We start from the raw sequence: 12,364 nt of genomic DNA on the forward strand, positions 1-12,364 counted from the left end.
CGAGTGCCTCCAAGCTCAATCAAGCGATTTCCTAGTAATTCCTGGGTAGACTGGTGCTACATACTAAGTTCCATACGTGAGTAGGTAGTTGAACGCCTTGTCCAAAAACATCTTACTTCTGAGAGTTGAGCTCACCCACAGTCCCTCACAGTTCCACACTGCCTGCAGAGTGAGTTTCGCACGTCTTCACCAGAGACGTTTGCCAGAGGCCTCTGAGACGCAAGTTAACAATGCAGACCTGGAGGGTATCTCCAGGTGCAGTAGAGTGGTAATCTGGGAACCTCCTGTCTCAGAATACTGCTACCTTCACCCTGCCATAAGAATGCAGCTAGTTGACAGCTGGCTTCAAGGCATGCTTCCCTGTGAGAGCTAAGGACAGGGCACAACCCTCCCGCATCCTGCTTGACTGTAGAAGGAGCTGCTAACGTCTTCATGTTAGTGGCAGAGAAAGGTTGTGAGAAAAGCATGTGGAATCGTTGTGCCTGAACCCACGTGTATCTGAGTTGAATACAGCGATTTCCAAAGTCCTTCTTCATCAGAGTGTAGCTAGGTTCCCACTCGCATGTCCGAGTGGGTAGCAGACATCTGCCTCCCATGCATACCCACTTCTGAGAATTGAGCTTATGGCCTGTAACCCTACCTCCAGCCTGCAGCTACCTTTCGCTTCCAAAAGGCCTAGGCTCGCTGCTTCACCGAAGTGTTGGGAGAGGTAACTGGAATCTGCCGGCACACAAGACTAGTGCCTCCAAGCTCAATCCAGCGATTTCCCAGTAATTCCTGGGGTAGACTGGTGCTACATACTAAGTCCATATTTGAGAAGGTAGCTGAACGCCTTGTCCAAAATCATCTTACTGCTGAGAGGTGAGCTCACCCTCAGTCCCTCACAGTTCCACACTGCCTGCAGAGTGAGTTTCCCACGTCTTCACCAGAGACTTTTGCCAGAGGCCTCTGAGACGCAAGTTAACAATGCAGACCTGGACGGTATCTCCAGGTGCAGTAGAGTGGTAATCTGGGAACCTCCTTACTCAGAATACTGCTACCTTCACACTGTCATAAGAATGCAGCTAGTTGAGAGCTGGCTTCTAGGCATGCTTCCCTGTGAGAGCTGAGGACAGTGCAGAACCCTCCCGCATCCTGCCTGACTGTAGACTTACCTGCTAACCTCCTTATGTTAGTGGCTGGGATAGGTTTTGGGAAAAGCATGTGTAAGCATTGGGCCTGAACTCCCGTGTATCTGAGTTGAATACAGCGATTTCCAACATCCTTCTTCATTAGGAGTGTAGCTAGGTTCCAACTCCCATGTCTGAGTGGGTAGCAGACATCTGCCTCCCATGCATACACACTTCTGAGAGTTGAGCTCATGGCCTGTAACCCTACATCCTGCCTGCCGCTACCTTTCGCTTCCAAAAGGCCTAGGATCGCTGTTTGACGCAAGTGTTGGGAGAGGTAACTGGAATCTCCCGGCACACAAGACGAGTGCCTCCAAGCTCAATCAAGCGATTTCCTAGTAATTCCTGGGGTAGACTGGTGCTACATACTAAGTTCCATACGTGAGTAGGTAGTTGAACGCCTTGTCCAGAAACATCTTACTTCTGAGAGTTGAGCTCACCCACAGTCCCTCACAGTTCCACACTGCCTGCAGAGTGAGTTTCGCACGTCTTCACCAGAGACGTTTGCCAGAGGCCTCTGAGACGCAAGTTAACAATGCAGACCTGGAGGGTATCTCCAGGTGCAGTAGAGTGGTAATCTGGGAACCTCCTGTCTCAGAATACTGCTACCTTCACCCTGCCATAAGAATGCAGCTAGTTGACAGCTGGCTTCAAGGCATGCTTCCCTGTGAGAGCTAAGGACAGGGCACAACCCTCCCGCATCCTGCTTGACTGTAGATGGAGCTGCTAACGTCCTCATGTTAGTGGCAGGGAAAGGTTGTGAGAAAAGCATGTGGAATCGTTGTGCCTGAACCCACGTGTATCTGAGTTGAATACAGCGATTTCCAAAGTCCTTCTTCATCAGAGTGTAGCTAGGTTCCCACTCGCATGTCCGAGTGGGTAGCAGACATCTGCCTCCCATGCATACCCACTTCTGAGAATTGAGCTTATGGCCTGTAACCCTACCTCCAGCCTGCAGCTACCTTTCGCTTCCAAAAGGCCTAGGCTCGCTGCTTCACCGAAGTGTTGGGAGAGGTAACTGGAATCTCCCGGCACACAAGACTAGTGCCTCCAAGCTCAATCCAGCGATTTCCCAGTAATTCCTGGGGTAGACTGGTGCTACATACTAAGTTCCATATGTGAGAAGGTAGCTGAACGCCTTGTCCAAAATCATCTTACTGCTTAGAGTTGAGCTCACCCTCAGTCCCTCACAGTTCCACACTGCCTGCAGAGTGAGTTTCCCACGTCTTCACCAGAGACTTTTGCCAGAGGCCTCTGAGACGCAAGTTAACAATGCAGACCTGGACGGTATCTCCAGGTGCAGTAGAGTGGTAATCTGGGAACCTCCTTACTCAGAATACTGCTACCTTCACACTGTCATAAGAATGCAGCTAGTTGAGAGCTGGCTTCTAGGCATGCTTCCCTGTGAGAGCTGAGGACAGGGCAGAAGCCTCCCGCATCCTGCCTGACTGTAGACGTACCTGCTAACCTCCTTATGTTAGTGGCTGGGATTGGTTGTGGGAAAAGCATGTGTAAGCATTGGGCCTGAACTCCCGTGTATCTGAGTTGAATACAGCGATTTCCAACATCCTTCTTCAATAGGAGTGTAGCTAGGTTCCAACTCCCATGTCCGAGTGGGTAGCAGACATTTGCCTCCCATGCATACACACTTCTGAGAGTTGAGCTCATGGCCTGTAACCCTACATCCTGCCTGCCGCTACCTTTCGCTTCCAAAAGGCCTAGGCTCGCTGCTTGACGCAAGTGTTGGGAGAGGTAACTGGAATCTCCCGGCACACAAGACGAGTGCCTCCAAGCTCAATCAAGCGATTTCCCAGTAATTCCTAGGGTAGACTGGTGCTACATACTAAGTTCCATACGTGAGTAGGTAGTTGAACGCCTTGTCCAAAAACATCTTACTTCTGAGAGTTGAGCTCACCCTCTGTCCCTCACAGTTCCATACTGCCTGCAGAGTGAGTTTCCCACGTCTTCACCAGAGACTTTTGCCAGAGGCCTCTGAGACGCAAGTTAACAATGCAGACCTGGAGGGTATCTCCAGGTGCAGTAGAGTGGTAATCTGGGAACCTCCTGTCTCAGAATACTGCTACCTTCACCCTGCCATAAGAATGCAGCTAGTTGACAGCTGGCTTCAAGGCATGCTTCCCTGTGAGAGCTAAGGACAGGGCACAACCCTCCCGCATCCTGCTTGACAGTAGAAGGAGCTGCTAACGTCCTCATGTTAGTGGCAGGGAAAGGTTGTGAGAAAAGCATGTGGAATCGTTGTGCCTGAACCCACGTGTATCTGAGTTGAATACAGCGATTTCCAAAGTCCTTCTTCATCAGAGTGTAGCTAGGTTCCCACTCGCATGTCCGAGTGGGTAGCATACATCTGCCTCCCATGCATACCCACTTCTGAGAGTTGAGCTTATGGCCTGTAACCCTACCTCTTGCCTGCAGCTACCTTTCGCTTCCAAAAGGCCTAGGCTCGCTGCTTGACGCATGTGTTGGGAGAGGTAACTGGAATCTCCCGGCACACAAGACGAGTGCCTCCAAGCTCAATCAAGCGATTTCCCAGTAATTCCTGGGTAGACTGGTGCTACATACTAAGTTCCATACGTGAGTAGGTAGCTGAACGCCTTGTCCAAAAACATCTTACTTCTGAGAGTTGAGCTCACCCACAGTCCCTCACAGTTCCACACTGCCTGCAGAGTGAGTTTCGCACGTCTTCACCAGAGACGTTTGCCAGAGGCCTCTGAGACGCAAGTTAACAATGCAGACCTGGAGGGTATCTCCAGGTGCAGTAGAGTGGTAATCTGGGAACCTCCTGTCTCAGAATACTGCTACCTTCACCCTGCCATAAGAATGCAGCTAGTTGACAGCTGGCTTCAAGGCATGCTTCCCTGTGAGAGCTAAGGACAGGGCACAACCCTCCCGCATCCTGCTTGACTGTAGAAGGAGCTGCTAACGTCCTCATGTTAGTGGCAGGGAAAGGTTGTGAGAAAACCATGTGGAATCGTTGTGCCTGAACCCACGTGTATCTGAGTTGAATACAGCGATTTCCAAAGTCCTTCTTCATCAGAGTGTAGCTAGGTTCCCACTCGCATGTCCGAGTGGGTAGCAGACATCTGCCTCCCATGCATACCCACTTCTGAGAATTGAGCTTTTGGCCTGTAACCCTACCTCCAGCCTGCAGCTACCTTTCGCTTCCAAAAGGCCTAGGCTCGCTGCTTCACCGAAGTGTTGGGAGAGGTAACTGGAATCTGCCGGCACACAAGACTAGTGCCTCCAAGCTCAATCCAGCGATTTCCCAGTAATTCCTGGGGTAGACCTGTGCTACATACTAAGTTCCATATGTGAGAAGGTAGCTGAACGCCTTGTCCAAAATCATCTTACTTCTGAGAGTTGAGCTCACCCTCATTCCCTCACAGTTCCACACTGCCTGCAGAGTGAGTTTCCCACGTCTTCACCAGAGACTTTTGCCAGAGGCCTCTGAGACGCAAGTTAACAATGCAGACCTGGACGGTATCTCCAGGTGCAGTAGAGTGGTAATCTGGGAACCTCCTTACTCAGAATACTGCTACCTTCACACTGTCATAAGAATGCAGCTAGTTGAGAGCTGGCTTCTAGACATGCTTCCCTGTGAGAGCTGAGGACAGGGCAGAAGCCTCCCGCATCCTGCCTGACTGTAGACGTACCTGCTAACCTCCTTATGTTAGTGGCTGGGATTGGTTGTGGGAAAAGCATGTGTAAGCATTGGGCCTGAACTCCCGTGTATCTGAGTTGAATACAGCGATTTCCAACATCCTTCTTCAATAGGAGTGTAGCTAGGTTCCAACTCCCATGTCCGAGTGGGTAGCAGACATCTGCCTCCCATGCATACACACTTCTGAGAGTTGAGCTCATGGCCTGTAACCCTACATCCTGCCTGCCGCTACCTTTCGCTTCCAAAAGGCCTAGGCTCGCTGCTTGACGCAAGTGTTGGGAGAGGTAACTGGAATCTCCCGGCACACAAGACGAGTGCCTCCAAGCTCAATCAAGCGATTTCCTAGTAATTCCTGGGGTAGACTGGTGCTACATACTAAGTTCCATACGTGAGTAGATAGTTGAACGCCTTGTCCAAAAACATCTTACTTCTGAGAGTTGAGCTCACCCTCTGTCCCTCACAGTTCCACACTGCCTGCAGAGTGAGTTTCCCACGTCTTCACCAGAGACTTTTGCCAGAGGCCTCTGAGACGCAAGTTAACAATGCAGACCTGGAGGGTATCTCCAGGTGCAGTAGAGTGGTAATCTGGGAACCTCCTGTCTCAGAATACTGCTACCTTCACCCTGCCATAAGAATGCAGCTAGTTGACAGCTGGCTTCAAGACATGCTTCCCTGTGAGAGCTAAGGACAGGGCACAACCCTCCCGCATCCTGCTTGACTGTAGAAGGAGCTGCTAACGTCCTCATGTTAGTGGCAGGGAAAGGTTGTGAGAAAAGCATGTGGAATCGTTGTGCCTGAACCCACGTGTATCTGAGTTGAATACAGCGATTTCCAAAGTCCTTCTTCATCAGAGTGTAGCTAGGTTCCCACTCGCATGTCCGAGTGGGTAGCATACATCTCCCTCCCATGCATACCCACTTCTGAGAGTTGAGCTTATGGCCTGTAACCCTACCTCCTGCCTGGAGCTACCTTTCGCTTCCAAAAGGCCTAGGCTCGCTGCTTGACGCAAGTGTTGGGAGAGGTAACTGGAATCTCCCGGCACACAAGACGAGTGCCTCCAAGATCAATCAAGCGATTTCCCAGTAATTCCTGGGTAGACTGGTGCGACATACTAAGTTCCATACGTGAGTAGGTAGCTGAACGCCTTGTCCAAAAACATCTTACTTCTGAGAGTTGAGCTCACCCACAGTCCCTCACAGTTCCACACTGCCTGCAGAGTGAGTTTCGCACGTCTTCACCAGAGACGTTTGCCAGAGGCCTCTGAGACGCAAGTTAACAATGCAGACCTGGAGGGTATCTCCAGGTGCAGTAGAGTGGTAATCTGGGAACCTCCTGTCTCAGAATACTGCTACCTTCACCCTGCCATAAGAATGCAGCTAGTTGACAGCTGGCTTCAAGGCATGCTTCCCTGTGAGAGCTAAGGACAGGGCACAACCCTCCCGCATCCTGCTTGACAGTAGAAGGAGCTGCTAACGTCCTCATGTTAGTGGCAGGGAAAGGTTGTGAGAAAAGCATGTGGAATCGTTGTGCCTGAACCCACGTGTATCTGAGTTGAATACAGCGATTTCCAAAGTCCTTCTTCATCAGAGTGTAGCTAGGTTCCCACTCGCATGTCCGAGTGGGTAGCAGACATCTGCCTCCCATGCATACCCACTTCTGAGAATTGAGCTTATGGCCTGTAACCCTACCTCCAGCCTGCAGCTACCTTTCGCTTCCAAAAGGCCTAGGCTCGCTGCTTCACCGAAGTGTTGGGAGAGGTAACTGGAATCTGCCGGCACACAAGACTAGTGCCTCCAAGCTCAATCCAGCGATTTCCCAGTAATTCCTGGGGTAGACCTGTGCTACATACTAAGTTCCATATGTGAGAAGGTAGCTGAACGCCTTGTCCAAAATCATCTTACTTCTGAGAGTTGAGCTCACCCTCATTCCCTCACAGTTCCACACTGCCTGCAGAGTGAGTTTCCCACGTCTTCACCAGAGACTTTTGCCAGAAGCCTCTGAGACGCAAGTTAACAATGCAGACCTGGACGGTATCTCCAGGTGCAGTAGAGTGGTAATCTGGGAACCTCCTTACTCAGAATACTGCTACCTTCACACTGTCATAAGAATGCAGCTAGTTGAGAGCTGGCTTCTAGGCATGCTTCCCTGTGAGAGCTGAGGACAGGGCAGAAGCCTCCCGCATCCTGCCTGACTGTAGACGTACCTGCTAACCTCCTTATGTTAGTGGCTGGGATTGGTTGTGGGAAAAGCATGTGTAAGCATTGGGCCTGAACTCCCGTGTATCTGAGTTGAATACAGCGATTTCCAACATCCTTCTTCAATAGGAGTGTAGCTAGGTTCCAACTCCCATGTCCGAGTGGGTAGCAGACATTTGCCTCCCATGCATACACACTTCTGAGAGTTGAGCTCATGGCCTGTAACCCTACATCCTGCCTGCCGCTACGTTTCGCTTCCAAAAGGCCTAGGCTCGCTGCTTGACGCAAGTGTTGGGAGAGGTAACTGGAATCTCCCGGCACACAAGACGAGTGCCTCCAAGCTCAATCAAGCGATTTCCTAGTAATTCCTGGGGTAGACTGGTGCTACATACTAAGTTCCATACGTGAGTAGGTAGTTGAACACCTTGTCCAAAAACATCTTACTTCTGAGAGTTGAGCTCACCCTCAGTCCCTCACAGTTCCACACTGCCTGCAGAGTGAGTTTCGCACGTCTTCACCAGAGACGTTTGCCAGAGGCCTCTGAGACGCAAGTTAACAATGCAGACCTGGAGGGTATCTCCAGGTGCAGTAGAGTGGTAATCTGGGAACCTCCTGTCTCAGAATACTGCTACCTTCACCCTGCCATAAGAATGCAGCTAGTTGACAGCTGGCTTCAAGGCATGCTTCCCTGTGAGAGCTAAGGACAGGGCACAACCCTCCCGCATCCTGCTTGACAGTAGAAGGAGCTGCTAACGTCCTCATGTTAGTGGCAGGGAAAGGTTGTGAGAAAAGCATGTGGAATCGTTGTGCCTGAACCCACGTGTATCTGAGTTGAATAAAGCGATTTCCAAAGTCCTTCTTCATCAGAGTGTAGCTAGGTTCCCACTCGCATGTCCGAGTGGGTAGCATACATCTCCCTCCCATGCATACCCACTTCTGAGAGTTGAGCTTATGGCCTGTAACCCTACCTCCTGCCTGCAGCTACCTTTCGCTTCCAAAAGGCCTAGGCTCGCTGCTTGACGCAAGTGTTGGGAGAGGTAACTGGAATCTCCCGGCACACAAGACGAGTGCCTCCAAGCTCAATCAAGCGATTTCCTAGTAATTCCTGGGGTAGACTGGTGCTACATACTAAGTTCCATACGTGAGTAGGTAGTTGAACGCCTTGTCCAAAAACATCTTACTTCTGAGAGTTGAGCTCACCCACAGTCCCTCACAGTTCCACACTGCCTGCAGAGTGAGTTTCGCACGTCTTCACCAGAGACGTTTGCCAGAGGCCTCTGAGACGCAAGTTAACAATGCAGACCTGGAGGGTATCTCCAGGTGCAGTAGAGTGGTAATCTGGGAACCTCCTGTCTCAGAATACTGCTACCTTCACCCTGCCATAAGAATGCAGCTAGTTGACAGCTGGCTTCAAGGCATGCTTCCCTGTGAGAGCTAAGGACAGGGCACAACCCTCCCGCATCCTGCTTGACTGTAGATGGAGCTGCTAACGTCCTCATGTTAGTGGCAGGGAAAGGTTGTGAGAAAAGCATGTGGAATCGTTGTGCCTGAACCCACGTGTATCTGAGTTGAATACAGCGATTTCCAAAGTCCTTCTTCATCAGAGTGTAGCTAGGTTCCCACTCGCATGTCCGAGTGGGTAGCAGACATCTGCCTCCCATGCATACCCACTTCTGAGAATTGAGCTTATGGCCTGTAACCCTACCTCCAGCCTGCAGCTACCTTTCGCTTCCAAAAGGCCTAGGCTCGCTGCTTCACCGAAGTGTTGGGAGAGGTAACTGGAATCTCCCGGCACACAAGACTAGTGCCTCCAAGCTCAATCCAGCGATTTCCCAGTAATTCCTGGGGTAGACTGGTGCTACATACTAAGTTCCATATGTGAGAAGGTAGCTGAACGCCTTGTCCAAAATCATCTTACTGCTTAGAGTTGAGCTCACCCTCAGTCCCTCACAGTTCCACACTGCCTGCAGAGTGAGTTTCCCACGTCTTCACCAGAGACTTTTGCCAGAGGCCTCTGAGACGCAAGTTAACAATGCAGACCTGGACGGTATCTCCAGGTGCAGTAGAGTGGTAATCTGGGAACCTCCTTACTCAGAATACTGCTACCTTCACACTGTCATAAGAATGCAGCTAGTTGAGAGCTGGCTTCTAGGCATGCTTCCCTGTGAGAGCTGAGGACAGGGCAGAAGCCTCCCGCATCCTGCCTGACTGTAGACGTACCTGCTAACCTCCTTATGTTAGTGGCTGGGATTGGTTGTGGGAAAAGCATGTGTAAGCATTGGGCCTGAACTCCCGTGTATCTGAGTTGAATACAGCGATTTCCAACATCCTTCTTCAATAGGAGTGTAGCTAGGTTCCAACTCCCATGTCCGAGTGGGTAGCAGACATTTGCCTCCCATGCATACACACTTCTGAGAGTTGAGCTCATGGCCTGTAACCCTACATCCTGCCTGCCGCTACCTTTCGCTTCCAAAAGGCCTAGGCTCGCTGCTTGACGCAAGTGTTGGGAGAGGTAACTGGAATCTCCCGGCACACAAGACGAGTGCCTCCAAGATCAATCAAGCGATTTCCTAGTAATTCCTGGGGTAGACTGGTGCTACATACTAAGTTCCATACGTGAGTAGGTAGTTGAACGCCTTGTCCAAAAACATCTTACTTCTGAGAGTTGAGCTCACCCTCTGTCCCTCACAGTTCCATACTGCCTGCAGAGTGAGTTTCCCACGTCTTCACCAGAGACTTTTGCCAGAGGCCTCTGAGACGCAAGTTAACAATGCAGACCTGGAGGGTATCTCCAGGTGCAGTAGAGTGGTAATCTGGGAACCTCCTGTCTCAGAATACTGCTACCTTCACCCTGCCATAAGAATGCAGCTAGTTGACAGCTGGCTTCAAGGCATGCTTCCCTGTGAGAGCTAAGGACAGGGCACAACCCTCCCGCATCCTGCTTGACAGTAGAAGGAGCTGCTAACGTCCTCATGTTAGTGGCAGGGAAAGGTTGTGAGAAAAGCATGTGGAATCGTTGTGCCTGAACCCACGTGTATCTGAGTTGAATACAGCGATTTCCAAAGTCCTTCTTCATCAGAGTGTAGCTAGGTTCCCACTCGCATGTCCGAGTGGGTAGCATACATCTCCCTCCCATGCATACCCACTTCTGAGAGTTGAGCTTATGGCCTGTAACCCTACCTCCTGCCTGCAGCTACCTTTCGCTTCCAAAAGGCCTAGGCTCGCTGCTTGACGCAAGTGTTGGGAGAGGTAACTGGAATCTCCCGGCACACAAGACGAGTGCCTCCAAGCTCAATCAAGCGATTTCCTAGTAATTCCTGGGTAGACTGGTGCTACATACTAAGTTCCATACGTGAGTAGGTAGTTGAACGCCTTGTCCAAAAACATCTTACTTCTGAGAGTTGAGCTCACCCACAGTCCCTCACAGTTCCACACTGCCTGCAGAGTGAGTTTCGCACGTCTTCACCAGAGACGTTTGCCAGAGGCCTCTGAGACGCAAGTTAACAATGCAGACCTGGAGGGTATCTCCAGGTGCAGTAGAGTGGTAATCTGGGAACCTCCTGTCTCAGAATACTGCTACCTTCACCCTGCCTTAAGAATGCAGCTAGTTGACAGCTGGCTTCAAGGCATGCTTCCCTGTGAGAGCTAAGGACAGGGCACAACCCTCCCGCATCCTGCTTGACTGTAGAAGGAGCTGCTAACGTCCTCATGTTAGTGGCAGGGAAAGGTTGTGAGAAAAGCATGTGGAATCGTTGTGCCTGAACCCACGTGTATCTGAGTTGAATACAGCGATTTCCAAAGTCCTTCTTCATCAGAGTGTAGCTAGGTTCCCACTCGCATGTCCGAGTGGGTAGCAGACATCTGCCTCCCATGCATACCCACTTCTGAGAATTGAGCTTATGGCCTGTAACCCTACCTCCAGCCTGCAGCTACCTTTCGCTTCCAAAAGGCCTAGGCTCGCTGCTTCACCGAAGTGTTGGGAGAGGTAACTGGAATCTGCCGGCACACAAGACTAGTGCCTCCAAGCTCAATCCAGCGATTTCCCAGTAATTCCTGGGGTAGACTGGTGCTACATACTAAGTTCCATATGTGAGAAGGTAGCTGAACGCCTTGTCCAAAATCATCTTACTTCTGAGAGTTGAGCTCACCCTCATTCCCTCACAGTTCCACACTGCCTGCAGAGTGAGTTTCCCACGTCTTCACCAGAGACTTTTGCCAGAGGCCTCTGAGACGCAAGTTAACAATGCAGACCTGGACGGTATCTCCAGGTGCAGTAGAGTGGTAATCTGGGAACCTCCTTACTCAGAATACTGCTACCTTCACACTGTCATAAGAATGCAGCTAGTTGAGAGCTGGCTTCTAGGCATGCTTCCCTGTGAGAGCTGAGGACAGGGCAGAAGCCTCCCGCATCCTGCCTGACTGTAGACGTACCTGCTAACCTCCTTATGTTAGTGGCTGGGATTGGTTGTGGGAAAAGCATGTGTAAGCATTGGGCCTGAACTCCCGTGTATCTGAGTTGAATACAGCGATTTCCAACATCCTTCTTCAATAGGAGTGTAGCTAGGTTCCAACTCCCATGTCCGAGTGGGTAGCAGACATTTGCCTCCCATGCATACACACTTCTGAGAGTTGAGCTCATGGCCTGTAACCCTACATCCTGCCTGCCGCTACGTTTCGCTTCCAAAAGGCCTAGGCTCGCTGCTTGACGCAAGTGTTGGGAGAGGTAACTGGAATCTCCCGGCACACAAGACGAGTGCCTCCAAGCTCAATCAAGCGATTTCCTAGTAATTCCTGGGGTAGACTGGTGCTACATACTAAGTTCCATACGTGAGTAGGTAGTTGAACGCCTTGTCCAAAAACATCTTACTTCTGAGAGTTGAGCTCACCCTCAGTCCCTCACAGTTCCACACTGCCTGCAGAGTGAGTTTCCCATGTCTTCACCAGAGACTTTTGCCAGAGGCCTCTGAGACGCAAGTTAACAATGCAGACCTGGAGGGTATCTCCAGGTGCAGTAGAGTGGTAATCTGGGAAGCTCCTGTCTCAGAATACTGCTACCTTCACCCTGCCATAAGAATGCAGCTAGTTGACAGCTGGCTTCAAGGCATGCTTCCCTGTGAGAGCTAAGGACAGGGCACAACCCTCCCGCATCCTGCTTGACAGTAGAAGGAGCTGCTAACGTCCTCATGTTAGTGGCAGGGAAAGGTTGTGAGAAAAGCATGTGGAATCGTTGTGCCTGAACCCACGTGTATCTGAGTTGAATACAGCGATTTCCAAAGTCCTTCTTCATCAGAGTGTAGCTAGGTTCCCACTCGCATGTCCGA

The sequence above is a fragment of the Canis lupus genome, chromosome 19 (genome assembly GCF_048164855.1).
Source record: "Canis lupus baileyi chromosome 19, mCanLup2.hap1, whole genome shotgun sequence".
NCBI lineage: Eukaryota > Metazoa > Chordata > Mammalia > Carnivora > Canidae > Canis > Canis lupus.